The 20714-nt window shown below is 44.7% G+C and overlaps 1 protein-coding gene across 7 annotated transcripts in view; it reads right to left on the reverse strand.

The window, feature by feature from the left end:
- Dtx2 (deltex E3 ubiquitin ligase 2) overlaps positions 1 to 14065 on the reverse strand; it is a 48273-nt gene extending 34208 nt beyond the window's left edge. For 3 of the 7 annotated variants that reach the window (XM_045144305.1, XM_004666278.2, XM_045144300.1), the window contains exons 1-4: positions 13917 to 14065; positions 11578 to 11694; positions 8972 to 9045; positions 5259 to 5318 (exon numbers count right to left, since the gene is read on the reverse strand). The gene's annotated coding sequence lies outside the window, so the exon portion shown is untranslated. Of the gene's footprint in view, positions 1 to 5258; positions 5402 to 7411; positions 7468 to 8971; positions 9046 to 11577; positions 11695 to 13916 lie in introns of those variants that run through there. The other 4 variants (XM_045144302.1, XM_045144301.1, XM_045144304.1 and 1 more) reach the window with 4 other exon arrangements.
- Between the last annotated feature and the right edge of the window lie 6649 nt (positions 14066 to 20714).

A 20714-nucleotide genomic window follows, 5' to 3' on the forward strand; every position in this document is an offset into this window, starting at 1 on the left:
TTAGGGCACAAATTAATGAAATAGAAACCAAAAAATCAATCCAAAGAATCAATGAAACAAAGAGTTGGTTCTTTGAAAGGATAAACAAGATTGATAAACCCTTAGCAAATCTGGCCAAAAGAAAGAGAGAAGAGGCACAAATTAATAAAATTAGACATGAAAAAGGCAACATCAAAACAGATACCAGATAAATTAAAAAAAAATCATAGGGACATACTATAAAAACATGTACTCCACAAAATATGAAAATCTGAAAGAAATGGATGATTTCCATGACATACCTAAACTAAATCAAGATGAGATTAATCACTTAAATAGACCTATAACAAGTATGGAGGTCCAAGCAGTTATCAAAAGTCTCCCAATTAAGAAAAGTCCAGGCCCAGATGGATTCACTAGTGAATTTTACCAGACCTTCAGGGAAGAACTAACACCAAGGCTTCTTTTCCATAAAATAGAAAAAGAAGGAATCCTACCAAATTCCTTCTAAGAAGGCCAGCATCACCCTAATACTAAAACCAGGCAAAGATCGAACAAACAGAAAGTTACAGACCAATCTCCCCCATGAACATAGAGCAAAATTCTCAATAAAATATTGGCAAACAGAATACAATATATCAGAAAGATCATTCACCCCAACCAAGTAGGCTTTATCCCAAAGATGCAGGGATGATTCAACATACACAAATAAATAAATGTAATACATTATATAAACGGACTGAAGGACAAAAATCACATGATCATCTCATTAGATGCTGAAAAAGCATCTGACAAGATCCAACATCCCTTCATGACAAAAGTCCTACAGAGACTGGGAATAGAAGGAACATATCTCAATATAATAAAGGATATTTATGACAAGCCCACAGCCAACATATTACTAAATGGGGAAAACTAGAAGCTTTTCTACTAAAATCAGGAAAAAGACAAGGGTGTCCACTCTACCCACTTTTATTTATTATAGTACTGGAAGTCTTAGCCACAGCAATAAGGCAAGAGACACACATAAAAGGGATACAAATTGGAAAGGAAGAGATTAAGTTATCATTATTTGCATATGACATGATTCTATAAAGGACCCGACCCTAAAGACTCTACCATCAAACTGTTAGATCTGATAAGCACCTACAGCCATGTAGCAGGATACAAAATGAATACACAGAAATCAGTAGCTTCCCTATATGCTAACAACAAACACACAAAGGATGAAATCAGAGAATCACTCCCATCCACAATTGCATCAAAGTACCTTGGAATAAACCTAACCAAGGAAGTGAAGGATCTCTACAATGAAAAACTTTTTTTTTTTTTTTTGCGGGGGGGGGGGGGGGGGTGCAGTCAAGGTAGGGTCTCATTCTGGTCCAGGCTGACCTGGAATTAACTATGTAGTGTCAGGGTGGCCTTGAACTCACAGTGATCCTCCTACCTCTTCCTCCCCAGTGCTGGGATTAAAGGCATGTGCCACCACGCCCAGCTTACAATGAAAACTTTAAAACACTCAAGAGAAAAATTGCTTGATGGAAAAACATCCCTTGTTCCTGGATTGGAAGAATGAATATTGTGAAAATGGCAATCTTACCAAAAGCAATCAACATATTTAATGCAATTCCCATCAAAATTCCAAGTGCTTTTTTTTTTTTTTTGGCTTTTCAAGGTAAGGTCTCACTCTAGCCCAGGCTGACCTGGAATTCACTATGGAGTCTCAGGATGGCCTCGAACTCACGGCGATCCTTCTACCTCTGCCTACCGAGTGCTGGGATTCCAAGTGCATTTTTCATGGAAATAGAAAAACAATCCAAAAATTCATTTGGAACCACAAAAAAAATCTCAAATATCTAAAACAATACTGAGCAACAAAAATAAGGCTGGTGGTATCACCATACCTGATTTTAACCTATACTAAAGAGCCATAGTAACAAAACAGCATGGTACTGGCACAAAAGCAGACATGTAGATCAGTGGAACAGAATAGAGGACCCAGATGTAAGCCCAAGTAGCTATAGCCACCTGATATTTGATAAAAAATGCCAAAAATACTCATTGGAGGAAAGACAGCCTCTTTAGCAAATGGTGTTGGGAAAAGTGGGTATGTATCTGTAGAAGAATGAAAATAGATTCTTCTCTCTCTCCATGCACAAGAATTAAGTTCAAATGGATTAAAGACCTTAAATCAGACCTGAAACTCTGAAACTGCTAGAGAAAAAAGTAGGAGGAACCCTTCAACATATTGACTTGGCAAAGACTTTATGAATATAACCCCAATTGCTCAGGCAATAAAATCACAGATTAACCACTGGGACCTCATGAAATTACAAATATTTTGTATGGCAAAGTACACTGTGAATAAAGCAAAGAGGCAACCTACAGAATGGGAAAAAATCTTTGTCAACTATACATCTGATAGAGGATTAATATCTAGGATATACAAAGAACTCAAAACACTAATAAGAAATCAAACAAGCCAATTAAAAAATAGGATATGGAACTAAATAGAGTTCTCAAAAGAAGAAATTCGGATGGCGTATAAGCATCTAAAAAAATGTTCTACATCCCAGTCATCAGGGAAATGCAGATTAAAACTACATTGAGATTCCATCTCACTCCTATCAGATTGGCTACCATCATGAAAACAAATGACCATAAATGGCAAGGATGCGGAAAAAGAGGAACCCTTCTACACTGTTGGTGGAAATGCAATCTGGTCCAGCCATTGTGGAAATCAGTGTGGAGGTTCCTAAGACACCTAAAAATAGATCTACCATGACTCAGCTATAGCACTGCTAGGCATATATCCTAAGGTCCCTGATGCCCCCCAAAACATTACAGGCCATTGGTGAGGCCCTTGGTTTCCCACCAGGAATAGATGGTTAAGACCCTATTGCTGAGAACTCCACATACTTGGGCTGCAAGGCCACTGAGAAATCCTGCTGGAACTGAGCTGATAACCTCCTCCATGTAGACCAGCTGACAGAAAACTGGAAGAAGCCATTCTGCATGCAGTTCAATGGGAGAAAGAGAAAACACCAGTGAAGATACTCATCAGTATTGTATATATGTAAGTACAATGATTGAGATGGGGAGGTAATATGATGGAGAATGGAATTTCAAAGGGCAAAGTATGGGGGGGGAGAGAGGGAATTACCATGGGATTTTTTTTATAATCATGGAAAATGTTAATAAAAATTTTTTAAAAAAAAGATACTCATCAGTGGACACTGCAAGCCTTACAATTGGCCAGCCAGGCCAAATGAGCCAACGGGTACAATAGTGGCATGTCTGTTATGGGGGAAACCAACTACCCTCTAATGGGACTGGAGGCCCGCTCCATGGGAAGGGAATACATCCCTGATATTGACAACTTAAAACAGGGGTAGTCATGAGCCTTAGGGGTGTAATGTCTGCTGTTGTCTGGCTAAATGTATATACTATGCTTATCAAACTGCCCAGTAAGCACTTCTGTTAATGTTCACACTCTTATATTAATGCTACTCTCACTTTTGGTTGAGAATCTTCTTTTCCGATGGCAGTGACCTTGGGGCAACTCAGAAGTTAACATGGTGATGCAAAGAAATGACCGCAGTGCTCAGTACTGCAACAGCTGTATCACACCTTCCAAAGCTCAGGGTCTAATGCGGAAGAGGTGGCAGAAAGAATGTAAGAACCAAAGGAAGGGTAGGACTCCAGACAACATGCTCCCTCCAGACACAAAATGGCCTGGATGTCCATGGCTTCACAGTGCCTGACACTACCTGCATAAGACCATCACAATAGGAGGAAAAGATCAAGACGTAAAAAGTAAGAGAGAGACTGACTGAGATGGGGAGAGGGTATGATGGAGAGTGGAGTTTCAAAGGGGCAAGTGGGGGAGGGAGGGTATTACCATGGGGTATTCTTTATAATCATGGAAGTTGTTAATAAAGAAATTTAGCTGGGTGTGGTGGTACACGCCTTTAATCCCAGCACTTGGGAGGCAGAGGTAGGAGGATCGCCGTGAGTTCGAGGCCACCCTGAGACTACATAGTGAATTCCAGGTCAGCCTGGACTAGAGTGAGACCCTACCTCGAAAAACCAAAAAAAAAAAAAAAAAAAAAAAAGCAGGGCTGGGGATGTCTCTCAGTGGCAGAGTGCTTGCCTAGTATGCATAAGGTCCTAGGTTCAAGCCACAGCACAGCACAAAATTTCAAAAATAAGATGGGCGTGGTTGTGCATGCCTTTAATCCCAGCACTCGGGAGGCAGAGGTAGGAGGATCACCATGAGTTCGAGGCCACCCTGAAACTGCACAGTGAATTCCAGGTCAGCCTGAGCAAGAGTGAGACCCTACCTCGGGGGGGGGGGGGGAAACTAAACTAAAAAATAGAGCTGGAGAGAAGGCTTAGCAGTTAAGGTGCTTGCCTGCAAAGCCTAAGGACCCATGTTTGACTCTCCAGATCCCTCTTCAGCCAGATGCACAAGGTGGTGCAAGCACACAGTGTTGCAGAAGGTGATGCCTGTGTCTGGAGTTCGACTGCAGTAGCAGGAGGCTCTGGAGCACCAATTTTCTCTCTCATAAAATAACCCCCCAACATAAAAACTAAATTAAAAAGCCAGGCATGGTGGCACATGCCTTTAATCCCAGCACCTGGGAGGCAGAGTAGGAGCATCACCATGAGTTCAAAGGCAGCCTGGGACTACACGGTGACTTATTCCAGGTCAGTCTGGGGTAAAGTGAGACCCTACCTTGAAAGAAAACACCTCAGAGATTATTTAACTCATCTTTGCGGTCAAGCGCCACACAGGAGCCCTGAAGTTTGTGGACCCAGAAACTTCTCCCTGGCCTCTGGGCCTCATTTACTGCTGGGCTCAAGTTCCTTCAAAACATCTGAAGCCACCCTTCCCTCATGCTAGTTCTCCTGGTCCCTGTCCCCTCGGGCAGCCGTGAGGAAAACCAAAGACTCTTGCTCTGACTCCAGCTTCTGCCCACAGCCGTGCGGCTGGCGCAGTCTACAGCGTTCCTCAGCTCCTTGGCCTGCACTGCAAACATCTGCTTGGGCTCTCTGCCTCCCACATTAAGAAACACGCCCTCTCCCAGCTGGCTTCCACTAGGCGCGTCTCCTAGCTCCTAGCGCACCTCAAACCCAGGGGCAAGATTACTCCACTCTCATCTTGTCTCGTCCACCCCTCCCCCGGGTGTGCAGAATCAAGTTCATGTTCCTTAGTCGACAGGCAGGAGCTCATCCCGAGCCTCTCCCTCCAGCCTGCTTCCCTTCAACTCTCTCACCTCTCCCTCCGCCGGAGCTGATGCGAAGGCTGGGGCAGTGCACACCTGAGAGCCAGCACCCTACAGAGAACAGGAGGAAGTTCACGCCAACCCGGGAGGCCAACTTGAGCTATACAGAAAGAACAAGACCAGGAAGGGCGACCCTGTTTAAAAAAAAAAAAAAAAAAAAAAGCTGAGGGTGGTGACGCACCTTTAATCCCAGCACTCGGGAAGTTAGAGATAAGGGGATCCCTGTGAGTATGAGGCCAGCTGGAGACTACACAGTGAATTCCCGGACAGCACGGACTATACCAAGATCATCACTCAGGTTAAAAAAAAAAAAAAAAAGGCAGGGGAGGGCTGGAGAGATGGCTTAGTGGATAAGCACTTGCCTGTGAAGCCTAAGGGCCCTGCTTCGAGGCTCGGTTTCCCAGGACCCACGTTAGCCAGATGCACTCTGGCGTGCCCATTCTCGATCCCTCTCTCTCTCTCTCTCTCTCTCTCTCTTCCTCCCTCCCTCCCTCCCTCTCTCTGTCACTCTCAAATAAACAAACAACAACAACAAAAAAAGGCAGGGGATATTGGATGCCCAGATCCCACATAAAAATCAAACACTAGGCGTTGGAGAGATGGCTTATTGGTTAAGGCACTTGCCTTTAAAGACTAAGGACCCAGGTTCAATTTCCCAGTACTCAAGTAAGGCAGATGCACAAGGTGGCACATGCATCTGGAGTTTGTTTGCACTGGCTGGAGGCCCTGGTGCACCCATTCTCTGTCTCTTCCTTTCTCTCTCAAATAAGAAAGAAATTATTTTAAAAGAATAAATAGAGACCTGGAGGGATAACTTAGTAGTTAAGGTACTTGCCTGCAAAGCCAAAGGAACCAGGTTCGATTCCCCAGGACTCATGTTAGCCAGAAACACAAGGGGCACACAGCTGTGGAGTTCGTTTGCAGTGGCTGAAGGCCCTGGCACCTATTGTCTGTGTGTCTCTGTCTGTCTGTCTCTCTTCCTCTTTCTCAGTCAAATAAATAAATAAATAAAAATAAAGATATTTTTAAAATAAATAAATAAATAGACTCAGGTGTGGTGGCGCACGCCTTTAATCCCAGTACTCAGGAGGCAGTGGTAGGAGGATCACCCCAAGTTCAAGACCACCCTGAGACTGCACAGTGAATTCCAGGTCAGCCTGAGCTAGAGCGAAACCCTACCTCAAAATAAATAAATGAGCTGGGCATGGCAGTACAGGCCTTTAATCCCAGCACTCAGGAAGCAGAGGTAGGTGGATTGCTGTGAGTTCAAGACCACCCTGAGACTACATAGGGAATTCCAGGTCAGCCTGGGCCAGAGTGAAACCCTACCTCAAAAAACCTAAATAAATAATAAATAAAACCAATGCTGTAGCAGGCACCTGTAATCCCAGCACACCTACAGAGAGAACACTGGCTAAAGGGCCAACTGGCCAGTAAACACAGGAGTGAAGGGTGACAACCACTGCTTCAAAGAAGAAGGTGAGCACCAACGCCCTCAGCTGTCCACTAACTAACCTCTACACTGTGCTGTGGCAAGCAGGCACCCACACTCACGTACGAATACGCACATATAAGCATCATACAGGCGCCAAAGTAAATGATAAATGAACAAATAAACAGGGCTAGGGAGATGGCTCAGCGGGTAAAGAAGACCTGAGTTTGGACCCCAGCACCCACATAAAAATCATGATCACAGGCTGGAGAGATAGGCTCAACAGTTAAGGCGCTTGCCTGCAAAGCCTAACAACCCAGGTTTGATTCCCTAGTGCCCATGTAAGCCAGATGCACAAAGTGGTTGGAGGCCCTGGTGTGCCCATTCTCTCCCTCCCTCCCATCCTGTGTATGCAAATAAATAAATAAATAAAATATCTTTAAAAAAATATTTTAGGGCTTGAGAAATACCTTGGTGGTTAAGGCATTTGCCTACAAAGCCAAAGGATTTAGGTTCAACTCCCCAGGATGGCGCATGCATCTGTAGTTCATCTGCAATGGCTGGAAGTCCTGGCACTCCCATTTTCTCTCTCTCTTTCTACCTGTCTATTTCTGTATCTCTCTGTCTCTCTCTCTCTCTCTCTCTCTCAAATAAATAAATAAAAATACATTTAAAAATATTTTCTCATCATGCTGAGCATGATGGCACTCACCTGTAATCCCAGTGCTGGGGAGGCAGAGACAGGAAAATTCCCAGGGTTTGCAGTCTAGCCAATCAGTGAGCTCCAGGTTCAGTGACAGACCCAGTCTTGGAAAATAAAACAAACCGTGACTAAGGAAGGCATCAGACATTGACCTCTGGCTTCCACACACATGCTCCCACACACATACAAACATGCAGGCACCCACATTGCCCATATACACATGACCCCCCCCCCAAAAAAAGTATATTAAAAAAGCTTGGGCTGGAGAGATGGATCAGCAGTTAAGGAGTTTGCTTGCAAAGCCTGATCACCTGGGTTCTATTCCTCAGTACCCATGTAAAGCCAGATGCATAAGGTGGTACAAGTATCTGGAGTTCTTTTGCAGTGACAGGAGGCCCTGGCACACTAGTACTCTCTCTCACACCCCTTGCAGATAATTAAAAAAAAAAAAAAAAAAAAAGCTTGGCTGGGCATGATGGCACACGCCTTTAATCCCAGCACCTGAGAGGAAGAGGTAGGAGGATCACTGTGAATTTGAGGTCAGCCTGGAAATACAGAGTAAATTCCAAGTCAGCCTGGGCTAGAGTGAGACCCTACCTCAAAAAACAAGGGGGGGCTTAAGTGGGGCTGGAGGCTGGAGAGATGGCTCTTCGCTTAAAGGCACTTTCTTGCAACGCCTGATGGCCTGGGTTCAAGTCCCCAGTATCCATGTAAAGCCAGATGCAAAGTGGCACATATGTGTGGAGTTCATTTGTAGTGACAGAGGTCCTGGTGCAACCATATTCATTCATTCTCTCCCCCCCCCCCAACCTCTCTCAAATAAATAAAATATTGAAAAAAACAGAGCTGAGGCTGGGGAAATGGCTTTGCTGTCAAGGCATTTGCCTGTGAAGCCTAAGGACCCTGGTTTGATTCCCCAGGACCCACATAAACCAAATGCACAAGGGGGCCCATGCATCTGGAGTTTGTTTGCAGTGCCTGGAAGTCCTGGCACACCCATTCTCTCTGCCTCTTCCTCTCTCTGTCTCTCTCAAATAAATATTTTAAAAAAACAGAGCTGGTCACGGTGGCGCACGCCTTTAATCCCAGCACGCGGAGGCAGAGGTAGGAGCATCTCTGTGAGTGTGAGGTGGCCGGGACTAGAGAGTGTGGGACGAGCGAGGCCCTGGAGGACGGCTTAGGGAAGACTCACCGTTCACACTCACGCCTCTGCTCTGCCCCGGCTACTCTCACCCTACTTGTACTTCCGATGCTAGTTTTTTCTGGAAGGTGCTGGGAATAGAACCCAGGTCCTCCCACAGGCTAGGCATGAGCTCTACCAACTGCACTACATGCCAGGCCCTAAGGGATTTACTGGGCTCACTGGGGTGATGGCTGGCGTGTACAGAGAACATGGCACTGGCCCTCGCAGTACCACAACAGGGCGGATAAGAAGAAAGGGAAACTAAGGCACGGAAGTGGCCAGGTCCATCCATTCTTCCAGTCCACTGTCTGGAGAAGAAATTCACTTCTGGGATTCCCAACCCATAGCCTGAGAGTCCACTCCTCCTAACTGGATTAATGACCTACCACGACGAGGGTCCACCTTTCACAGGTTCCATCAGTCACCACCACACTGGAGACCAAGCTTCCCTTGCATGCACCTTTGGGAGACAAGCCTTCAGCACTTGGCATCGCCCCAGAACCCTCCATACCCTGCCCTTTGCCCTCCTTCCCAGGCTCCTCTACCCTGTCCCCACCCCATGTCGCTCCCGCCCCACATAATTACTTACCTGGCTCAACCCTACCCAGACAGTTTCATGGCTTTGCAAATGCCCACGCCACTGCCGCCACCAGGCTTTCTCCTCCTCACTTTCTCTGTCCTGTTCTCCCTTTTCTTTTCTTTTTTTTTTTTTAATTTTTTATTTATTTATTTGAGAGCAACAGACACAGAGAGAAAGACAGAGGGAGAGAGAGAGAATGGGCGCGCCAGGGCTTCCAGCCTCTGCAAACGAACTCCAGACGCATGCGCCCCCTTGTGCATCTGGCTAACGTGGGACCTGGGGAGCCGAGCCTCGAACCGGGGTCCTTAGGCTTCACGGGCAAGCGCTTAACCGCTAAGCCATCTCTCCAGCCCTGTTCTCCCTTTTCAATAGACCTTAGCTCTATCACCTTCTAGAATCCTTTGTGACCCATGTGACTCTGCTGCCTACAAGCTCAGCCCCTACAGCAGGAAGTGTGCCTTCTGACTGGCCCCCACACCCCCAGCTCAGCACCTACCACGCTGACACCTTGTCACTCACTGTGCTGTGTCTGTTTTTCCACCAAACAAGCTGCCAGAAGATAGAGATCTCGTCTGGCACCAGGGGAGGCTTGTGTTTGTGCAACCAAAGAAAGGGGCATTTTCAGTTCAAAAGCAGAAATCTTTACTCGTTTCTCCATAAAGTATGCCCTTTTTAAAACTATATTTATTTATTTATAGATATTTTTATTTATTTATTTGAGAGAGTGAGAGAATGGACACACCAGGGTCTCCAGCCAGTGCAAACAAACTCCAGATGCATGCGCCACCTTGCGCATCTGGCTTATGTGGGTCCTGGGGAATCAAGCCTTGAACCGGGTCCTTGCTTCATAGGCAAGCACTTAACTGCTAAGCCATCTCTCCAGCCCTTTATTTTATTCTTACTTATTTACTTACTTATTTTTACTTTACATTATTAGAGACAGAATGAGAACGCCAGGGCCTCTAGCCATTGCAAAACTCCAGACACATGCGCCACCATGTGCATCTGGCTTATGTGGGTACTGGGGAAATTGAACCTGGATCCTTGGGCTTCACAGGCAAGCACCTTAACTGCTAAGCCATCTCTCCTGACTCCCTTTATTTTCTTTCAAGATGACAAGGTCTCCCTATGTAGCCCAGGCTGCTTTGGAAGTCACTCTATGGCCCAGGCTATATAGCCTTCTGCTGAGATTACAGAAGTGTGCAACCATGTAAAGACAGGGGTGGCCTTGAACTGGCTACATAGCCCTAGCTGACCTCAAACTTGCAATTCTGCTGCCCCAGCCTCCCTAGCACAGGGATAACGGGAATGTGTCATCATGCCAGGCATGTAGTGTTGTGTGTGTGTGCACGCGCGCGCACACGTGCGCATGTTTGAGGTAAGCCCAACAGGCTGGCCTTTTATTTATTTATTAAAGCGAGAGCAAAAGAGTGAGAGAACTTGCACACCAGGGCCTCTAGCCACCGTAACTGAACTCCAGACGAGTGTGCCACCTTGTGCGCATGTACAACCTCGCATGTGCGCGTCTGACTTTATGTGGGATATGAAGAATCAAACATGGGTCCTTAGGCTTCACAGGCCTAAGCCTTAACCACTAAGCCATTTCTCCAGCACCCCCCCCCCTTTATTTTTAACATGCATACGTGTTTGAGCACATGATTGTGTGTATGTGTGGAGACCAGAGGACAAGCTTGGATGTTATCCTAAGGAAAGCCATCCACTCACTGCCTTTGAGCCAGGGCCTCTCACTGGTCTGGAGCTCACCAGGGATCCTCTGGTCTCTTATCTACCCCATGCTGGGATTACAGTGCAGGCATGACACCACCTTGCCTGACTTTTACAACACATTTTTTTTTTTTAATTTGCACCTGTGTGTATTGAACATGCCAAGGTCTCTTTACATGCAAATGAATACCAACACATGTGCCACTTTTTGCATCAGGCTTTTCCATGGGTGCTGGAAATTGAACCCAGACCAGCAGGTTTTGCAAGCAAGTGCCTTTAACTGCTAAACCATCTCTCCATCCCCTATGCCTGGCATTTTTATGTGGGCACTGGGGATCAAACTCAGGTGTTCATGCTTACAAAGCAAGCACTTTTCCAACTGAGCCATCTCCCCAGCCCACTAAGCGTTTTGCTTGTTTGTTTTTTTAACTTTTTTTTTTTTTTTTGCAGTGCTAGGGAGTGAAGCCAGGGGTCACGCTAGGCAAGCAGTCTATCAAAGCTACACACCAGCCCATAAAGCACGTTTAAACGTGGAACACATCCTCTGAGACTGGTTACACGGGAGAAGCAGTTGGCAAGAAGCCATCTGAATGCATTTACCACAGCTGGCAACCAACACTCAAGACCCAGGCCTCACTTTCTTCTCCCTGGAGCCCTGGAAGCCCACCACCCTCCCTCAAGGCTCACCTTCTCTCTTCAAAACCCCAGCTTGGGAGAGCAGCAAGCTATGTCTCCCATTGGCTTTCACCTCCTCTCTCCAAGGGGCTGGCACAAACTGTCCTTCCTTGACGGAGATACCAGATCCTTAGGAGGAATAACTTGTTTGAGTTCCCATCTTGATAATAAAACACAAACAACATGAACAACCCCCCTGGCCAATGTGAAGGGCTTGCTGACTCAGCGACAGAAACTCTGAGGCACCTTTTGCCAACAACATGATGATTAAGTTTTTAAATTGAGAAACAGCCGTGAGTGAAAACGAGTCCACAGATGTCGGATCCCGTGTGCTGTGGCTGGGGACTGAACATCACCAGATCTATTTTCCAACAGTCTAGGAAGAGCAAAAGGTAGAAGAGTCTTTCTCAGCCCACTCGAAAATTAGGAGGTTCTCAGAAAAGCACTAAGAGGATGTCAGAGGCCAGCCAGTAGCACAGACAGGCACCCAGGGTATCAAAACACCAGAGAGGATAAAATTTTAACCAAGGTCACACAGCAAATGAACAAAGAGCCTAGACACTGACCAGGCATGGTGGCACACGCCTTTAATCCCAGCACTCAGGAGGCAGAGGTAGGAGGATCACGGAGAGTTCGAGGCCACCCTGAGACTACATAGTGAATTCCAGGTCAGCCTGAGCTACACTGAGACCCTACCTAAGAAAACCAAAAGAGCCTAGATATTCAGGCAGATGAAATAAACCCTAATTAGCACTCTTTCTAGGGAAGTTTTTTTTTTTTCTTTTAACGCACGCACATGGGTGCATGCGTGTGTGCATGCACGCGCGTGTGTAAGGTGCACATAGCATGAGGAAGCCAGAGGGTGATGTCCGGTGGTACCTTCCTCTATCCCTCTCCACTTTATTGAGGCAGGGTCTCTCAGTTGAACCAAGAACAACCTGATTTGGCTAATGTAGCTAGCCAGGTGTGGTGGTGCATGCCTTTAATCTCCACATTTGGGAGGCGGAGGTTGGGAGGATCGTCTTGAGTTTGGGTTCACTCTCAGACTACATAGGAATTCCAGGTTAGCTAGCGTGAGACCCTCTCTCGAAAAACAAAACATATGTATTTATTATTTTATTTGAGAGAAGACAGAAAATGGCACACCAAGAACTTTTGCTGCCGCAAAAGGACTCCAGATGCATATGCCCCTCTGTGCCTCTGGCTTTATGAGGGTACTGGAGAACTGAACCCCAGAGAAGTCAGGATATGCAAGCAGGTGTCTATAACCACCGAACAATTTCTCCAGCCCTCCTCCCCCACCTGTTTCTTGGCTGTTGTTTTGAACAAAGTCTCCCTATGCAGTTCAAGCTGGCCTAGAACTCTAAATTCTCCGACTTCAGCCTCCTACGTGCTAGAATTACAGCCGTGAGCCACCAGATCTGGCTTTCTAGGACTTTTTCTTTTATGGGAGGGGGGGGTGGGGGAGACAGCGGGTGCGGCAGGGTCTGGCAGGCCTTGAACCTGTCATCCTCCTGCTTAAATCTCCCAGGTGCTGGAAATACAGAGTGTACCACACCACGGTCGGCTCTTTAGAACTTTTAAGGGGTCTAGGATGCCGTGCGGAAATACTGTGCGTGCCTTAAAGGTCCTCAACTTCTCTTAACAATCCGATGGCACTTAGGGAAGTGAAGCCAGCTGGCTTACAGGGATGGGACAGAAGGCGGAGCTACGGGGGGAAAAAAAAAAAAAAGAGAAAAAGAGAGAGAGGAGTCTTTTTAAATCCTAATCACTACACACCTGCAGGCGCTGCCCAGAGTGACCCAAGAAACAGAGGAGCGTCGCGCAAGCAGGCGCGGTTTCGGAGGGACAACGGCAGAATAGGGAGAAGGGGGCAAGTCTTCCAAAGTCCCACGGCTGGCCCGCTGAGTACTTCGCCGGGACCCACACCCCAAAACTCACACTCTTCGCCCCTCCCCCACACTAAACCCTCTCTCCTCCGGGCAAGCCGATGGCAAAACAGCCTCAAGCGTCCCTCCAGGTCCAGTGGGACACCCCCGCCCCCCCCACACACACACACACTCCCAGGGGCGCGGCCCTCGCCCAAGCCAGTCTGCAGCTCTCAACGCACCCCAAGCCTGATCCCGAACTCCCGTCTCCAGGATCCAGGACCCAGAACCCCCCCATTCCTCCCCAGCCCCCCTGGCACCCCTCCATCCCACCGGCCCAGCCCTCCCCTCGCCCGCATGACCGCCCCCTTCCGGTCCCAGCGAGGTGGTGTCGCCGCCGCGGCCACCACCACCACCACCCCCTGCCCTCGGGACCCCGGCCCAAGCGACGAGCAGGTGGTGACCCTCTCGTCCCCGTCTCACCGAGTCCTAGGAAGCCGAGGAGGCAGGCGGAAGAGACCGTAGAGCTTCGGGAGCCACTACTCCCCGCTCGGCCTGGGTAAGGCTCGGAATGTAGCTCCGACTCCCGAACCGGAGACCAGCCGGAGTGAAACTCGGCGTCGCAGCCTCCAAACGCCGCGCTGCGCATGCCCGGGACGCAGAGACTTCTGGGAAATGTAGTTCGGCTCGTGTAAGGGGGCGGGGCGAGGGGTGGAGTGAGGCTAAACCCAAGTGCACCTGCTAAACTATGTATGTGACCCAGTCTTCTTTAGCTTATCCGCCCATCAGCTTATCCCTGCATTAATTGTTGCTTCTTTTTTGTTTCAATTTTGTTTTGGTTTGTTTTTTCGAGGTACGGTCTCGGTCTAACCCAGGCTGACCTGAAATTCACTGTGTCTTAGGGTGTCCTCAAACCCATGGAGATCTTCCTTCCTGTGCCTCCCGAGTGCTGGGATTAAACGCGTGTGCCAGCATACCAGGCCCTTTTTTATTTTTGTTTTTGTTTTTCGAGGTAGGGTCTCACGCTAGCCAAGGCTGACCTGGAATTCACTATATAGTCTCAGGGTGGCCTCGAACTCCTGGTGATCCTCCTACCTCTCCCTCCCCAGTGCTGGGATTAAAGGCATACACCACCGCACCCGGATCCCGGTTCTTCTTATTTATTTATTTATTTATTTATTTATTTATTTATTTATTTGAGAAGAGAGAGAGGGGGAGAGAGAGAGAGGAAGAGAGAATGGGCATGCCAAATCCTATAACCACTATAAACAAACTCCAGATACCTGTGCTACCTTGTGCATCTGGATTATGTGGGTTCTGGGTCCTTAGGCATCTGAAGCAAGCATGTTAACCACTAAGCCATCTCACCAACCATTATCTTTTTCTTTTTCTTTTCTTCTCCCTCTTTCTCTCTCCCTCTCTCTCTTTTTTTCTTTTGAGGTAGGCTCTCTAGTCCAAACTGGCTTGTAATGTATTTCAGTCTGCCTACCTCAGCTTCCTGAATTCTGAGATTACGGGTGTGAGCCACCATGCCCAGGTCATTTTATTGTGTTTTATAATTGTTAAATTTTTGAAAGAAGGTCTTATATAACCCATGCTGACCTTAAACTCCTATGTAGCCCAGAATGACATTGAACTCATGATCCTTCTACCTCCACATCCAGAATGCTAAGATTACATGCATGGACCACAAAACTGTCATATGTCTTCATGAATACAATTTGTCTGTCATTAAATTAAATCCCTAGGGGTTGGGGAGATGGCTGAGTGGTTAAAGGTACTAGCTTGCAAAGTATGCCACACAGGGTTAGACCCCCCCCAGTACCCACATAAAATCAGGTGTATGCATTTGAAGTTGATTTGCACTGGCAAGAGGTCTTGGCATGCCCATTATTTCTCTCTTTAAAAAAAAATGAATATTTTAAAGCCGGGCGTGGTGGCGCATGCCTTTAATCCCAGCACTCGGGAGGCAGAGGTAGGAGGATTGCCATGAGTTCAAGGCCACCCTGAGACTACATGGTGAATTCCAGGTCAGCCTGGGCTAGAGTGAAACCCTACCTCAAAAAAACAAAAAAAAAATAAAAAATAAAAAAAATGAATATTTTAGAACTCCTGGTTAAGATGGTAGCATAGGGACCATGTTAAAGCAGCCTAGGGGAGAAAAAGCCAAAAAAAAAAAAAAAAAAGCAAAATATACTCTTCTACTAAAAAGTGAGGTGCAAAAGAAATTACCAATGGCAGCAGAGAAGTAGGAGAGATCCAGAGCATCCAGAGTCCACACAGGCAGACAGAAGCGGCTCCAGCAGTGGCGGCACCAGGTCCGCGGGGCCGCAGCTGCCAGGCTCAGCTTGAGCCACAGGAAAACCAGCTGAGGAGACTCTCCACTCACACTGGAGCTCCTTGCAAACTCAAGAAACGTGAAGGTGGGAATGCAGCAACGAACAAAGGAGCAGCTTGTGACCTAAAGGACCACATGGACCAGTGGGAGAACTAGAGCCACCATCCACACCCTCCCCGCCCCCACAGCCAGCTCAAGTGCTGGCAAGCACCCAGCACCAGCGACCAGAACAGCAATCCAACAACCCAGCCAGAATACCTGAACCCACAGTGCAGCAAAGAGGGACCCAAGCAAGACCACAGCATAACTGAGACCCAAATAATCCTAAAAGGTAACTGGGATTACACCAGGTCAGTACCCGCCAAATAAGCCTGGTATATAGGATTGAATCAAAAGTGCTAATTGCACCTTCTATGTTAGGATAAATTATATGTTAAATCTGATGGATGGTTGGATTTGCCGTTCTTAAATAAGATATATTTTGGGCTTGTTATTTGTTGCTTCCTGATTTATAGTGGCTTTGTTTCCTCTTCTGTTGTTCATTAGGGAAGGATCTCACTCGGTCACAAGCTGACTTGGAACCCTCAACAGACCAGCAATCTTAACCTCCTAGGTGACCAGATTAAGGGTGTGGGGCAACACACATCCTAAGGGACTGTGACTTTGTTAGGGGATCTGGTTGTCATAATACCTACTTTGCATAAATACTCTGTGATGTTTTTCATTGAATGTGTACATTGTTTAGTTAAATTTTAGAATCTGCCTGTATTGTATTCCACTCAGCCTACTTGAATACTCTCATAGCAGGCAAATCCAATATCTAGGGTCACTTTTGAAGATACTCTGAGAGTCTTGAGAGCCACACCTAGCACCTTAAACTCCTACCATGAAGATATATAACATCAGATTGATACATCTAATAATACTATAGCTAATTAGAAAACCTAAGCATTAAATTAATCCAAGATTCAAAAATATGTACATTATAATACAAGAAACACCAAAAATCAAGACAATATAAATCCACCAAAAAGTATTAATGCATCAGAAATGACCTCCAGTGAGAATGAGTTAGAGGAAATGCCTGAGAAAGATTTCAAAAGGATGATTATAAATATGCTCAAAGAAGTCAAAGAAGAAATCAAAGGAATGAAAGAGGAAACCAAATGAATCAAAGATGCACAGGAAATCAATTAAATGAAATAAAGAGGTCAATACAAGACATAAACAAGGAAATAGAAATAATAAAGAAAAGCCAGTCAGAATTACTACCAATGAAGAACACAATTAATGAAATAAAAAACTCTGTAGAAAATCTCACTAGTAGAATGGATGAAGAAGAAACAAAATATCTAGACTAGAGGACCAGGTAGCAGATCTAATATAGTCCAACAAAGAGAAAGACAAACTAATAGGAAAGTATGAATGGGAATTTCAAGATATTTGGGGCACTATGAAAAGATCAAACATAAGAATTCAGGGTATAGTAGAAAGAGAAGAATTTCACTCCAAAGGCATCATAGGTGTTTTCAACAAAATCATAGAAAAAAAAAACTTCCCCAAGTTGGGAAAGAGATGCCAGTGCAGATACAGGAATCCTTTAGAGCACCAAACAGATAAAACCTGGAAAGAACCTCTCCTCCCCATATTATAACCAAACTACCAAACACACAAACCAAAGACAAAATATTGAAAGCAGCTAGAGCGGAAAAGCAAGTTGCCTACAAAGGTCAGCCCATCAGCTCAACACAAACGTTAAAAAACAGAAAGGCTGTTTTTTGTTTTGTTTTGGTTTGCTTTTGACATGAGGTATTCCAAGATCTGAAAGATAACAACTGTCAACCAAGGTTACTTTATCCTGCAAAGCTATCCATTCAAATAGACAGAGAAAAAGCCGGGCGTGGTGGCGCACGCCTTTAATCTCAGCACAGCACTCGGGAGGCAGAGGTAGGAGGATCACTTGAGTTCGAGGCCACCCTGAGACTACATAGTTAATTCCAGGTCAGCCTGGGCTAGCGTAAGACCTACCTCGAAAAACCAAAAAAGAAAAAAAAAAAATCAAATAGACAGAGAAATAAGGACATTCCACAACAAAAATGGGCTAGAGGAATATTTGAAGGCAAAACCAGCTCTACAGAAAATACTTGAAAGAATCCTCCATGCTGAAGAGAAAGAAAAGCACACATATAAGGAAACTGGAAAAAACAAACTATACTCAAATACTATTTAATACAAGAGAGCAACAGAAAAACCAGAAGAACTACAAAAAAAAAAAAAAAAAAGGCAAAAATAAATACACACCTTTCAATATCTCTTAATATCAATAGCCTCAATGCCCCAACCAGAAGACATAGGTTTGCAGACTGGGTTAAAAAGCAGGATCCTTCAATTAGTTGCCTCCAAGAAACTCACTTTTCTACAAAGGATGGACACTATCTGAGGGTGAAAGGTTGGAAAACGGTGTTTCAAGCAAATGGATCTAGAAAACAAACAGGGGTTGCTATCCTAATATCTGACAAGGTAGACTTCAGTCCAACATTAGTTAGGAAAGATAAGGAAGGACATTTTATATTGATAAAAGGCATACTCCAACAGGAGGACATTGCAATCCTAAATATATATGCACCTAACATGGGGGCTCCCAACTTCATCAAATGCTATTAGAACTAAGGTCACAAATAACACCAAACAAAATTGTAGTGGGTGACTTCAACACCCACTCTCACTAATTGACGGGTCATCCCAGCAAAAAATAAACAGAGGCACTTGGATTAAATGAGGTTATACAACAAATGGATGTAAGAGATACATACAGGACATTTTATCCAAATGCTGCAGAATATACATTCTTTTCAGCAGCACATGGAACATACTCTAAAATAGACCATATATTAGGACACAAAGCAAATCTGAACAAATACAGGAAAATTGAAATAATTCCTTGCATTCTATCTAACCACAATGGAATCAAACAACAAATCAATAGCAAGAAAAGCTACAGAAAATATACAAAATCATGGAAACTAAACAATACACTACTAAATGATGAATGGGTCAGTGAAGAAATCAAGAAGGAAATAAAAAAAATTCATAGAGCCAAATGATAATGAGAACACAACATACCAAAAACTTTGGGACACAATGAAGGCAGTCCTAAGAGGGAAATTTATAAAAAATCATCGGGACATACTATAAGAACATATACTCCACTAAGTTTGAAAATCTGAAAGAATGGATGATTAGCTTGAATTATATGACCTACCTAAATTAAATCATGATGTGATTAATCACCTAAATAGACCCATAACCAGTATGGAGATCCAAGCAGTTATCAAAAATCTCCCAACTAAAGAATGTCCAGGCCCAGATGGATTCACTGGTGAATTTTACCAGACCTTCAGGGAAGAACTAACATCAATGCTTCTTTACCATAAAATAGAAAAAGAAGGAATCCTACCAAATTCCTTCTACGAAGCCAGCATCACCCTGATACCAAAACCAGGCAAAGACAGAACAAAAAACAAAAAATGACAGACCAATCCCTAATGAACATAGATGCAAAAATTCCCAACAAAATATTGGCAAAGACAATACAAGAATATATTAGAAAGATCATCCAACCCAACCAAGTAGGCTTTATCCCAGAGATGCAGGGATGGTTCAACATATGCAAATTGATAAATGCAATACATTATATAAATGGACTTAAGGACAAAAATCACATGATCATCTCATTAGATGCATAAAAAGCATTTGACAAGATCCAACATCCCTTCATGATAAAAGTCCCACATAGACTGGGAATAGAAGGAACATATCTCAATATAATAAAGGATATTTATGGCATGCCTATAGCCAACATATTACTAAATGAGGAAAAAATGGAAGCTTTTCTACTAAAATCAGGAACAAGACAAGGGTGTCCACTCTTCCCACTTTTATTTATTATAGTACTGGAAGTCTTAGCCATAGCAATAAGGCAAGAGACACACATGAAAGGGATACAAATTGGAAAGGGAGAGATCAAGTTATCATTATTTGCAGAACACGATTCTATACCATAAAGGACTGTAGTAGTTTGATTTAGATATCCCCCATAAACTTAGGTGTTGTGAATGCTAGGTTTCCAGCTGATGGAGATTTGGGAACTAATGCCTCCTGGAGGGAGCATATCGTCGGGGGCGGGCTTATGGGTATTATAGCCAGTTTCCCCAATCCAGTGTTTGGCACACACTTCTGTTGCTATTGTCTACCTTATGTTGGCAAGGGGATGATGTCCACCCTCTGCTCATTCCATCATTTTCCCCTGCCATCATGGAGCTTCCCCTTGAGCCTGTAACCATGTAGCAGGATACAAAATAAACACAAAGAAGCCAGTTACTTTCCTATATGCTAACAACAAACATACAGAGGATGAAATCAGAGAAGCACTCCCATTCACAATTGCATCAAAATAATAATAATAATAAGTACCTTGGATAAATCTAACTAAGAAAGTGAAGGATCTCTATAATGAAAACTTTAATACACTCAAGTGAGAAATTGCAGAAGACACTAGGAAATGGAAAGACATTCCTTATTCTTTGATTGGAAGAATCAATATTGTGAAAATGGCAATCTTACCAAAAGCAAACTACATACTCAATGCAATCCCCATCGAAATTCCAATGGCATTCTTCATGGAAATAGAAAAAAACTATCCAAATATTCATTTGGAAGCACAAAAAATATCACGAATATCTAAAACAATTTTGACCAATAAATAATAAGGCTGGTGGCATCGCCATACCTGATTTTAACCTATACTACAGAGCTGTAGTAACAAAAACAGCATGGTACTGGTGCAAAAGCAGAAATGTAGATCAATAGAACAGAATAGAGGACCCAGATGTAAGTCTGGGTAGCTATAGCCACCTGATATTTGACAAAAATGCCAAAAATAC

This window comes from Jaculus jaculus, chromosome 2 (genome assembly GCF_020740685.1).
Source record: "Jaculus jaculus isolate mJacJac1 chromosome 2, mJacJac1.mat.Y.cur, whole genome shotgun sequence".
Taxonomy (NCBI): Eukaryota; Metazoa; Chordata; class Mammalia; order Rodentia; family Dipodidae; genus Jaculus; species Jaculus jaculus.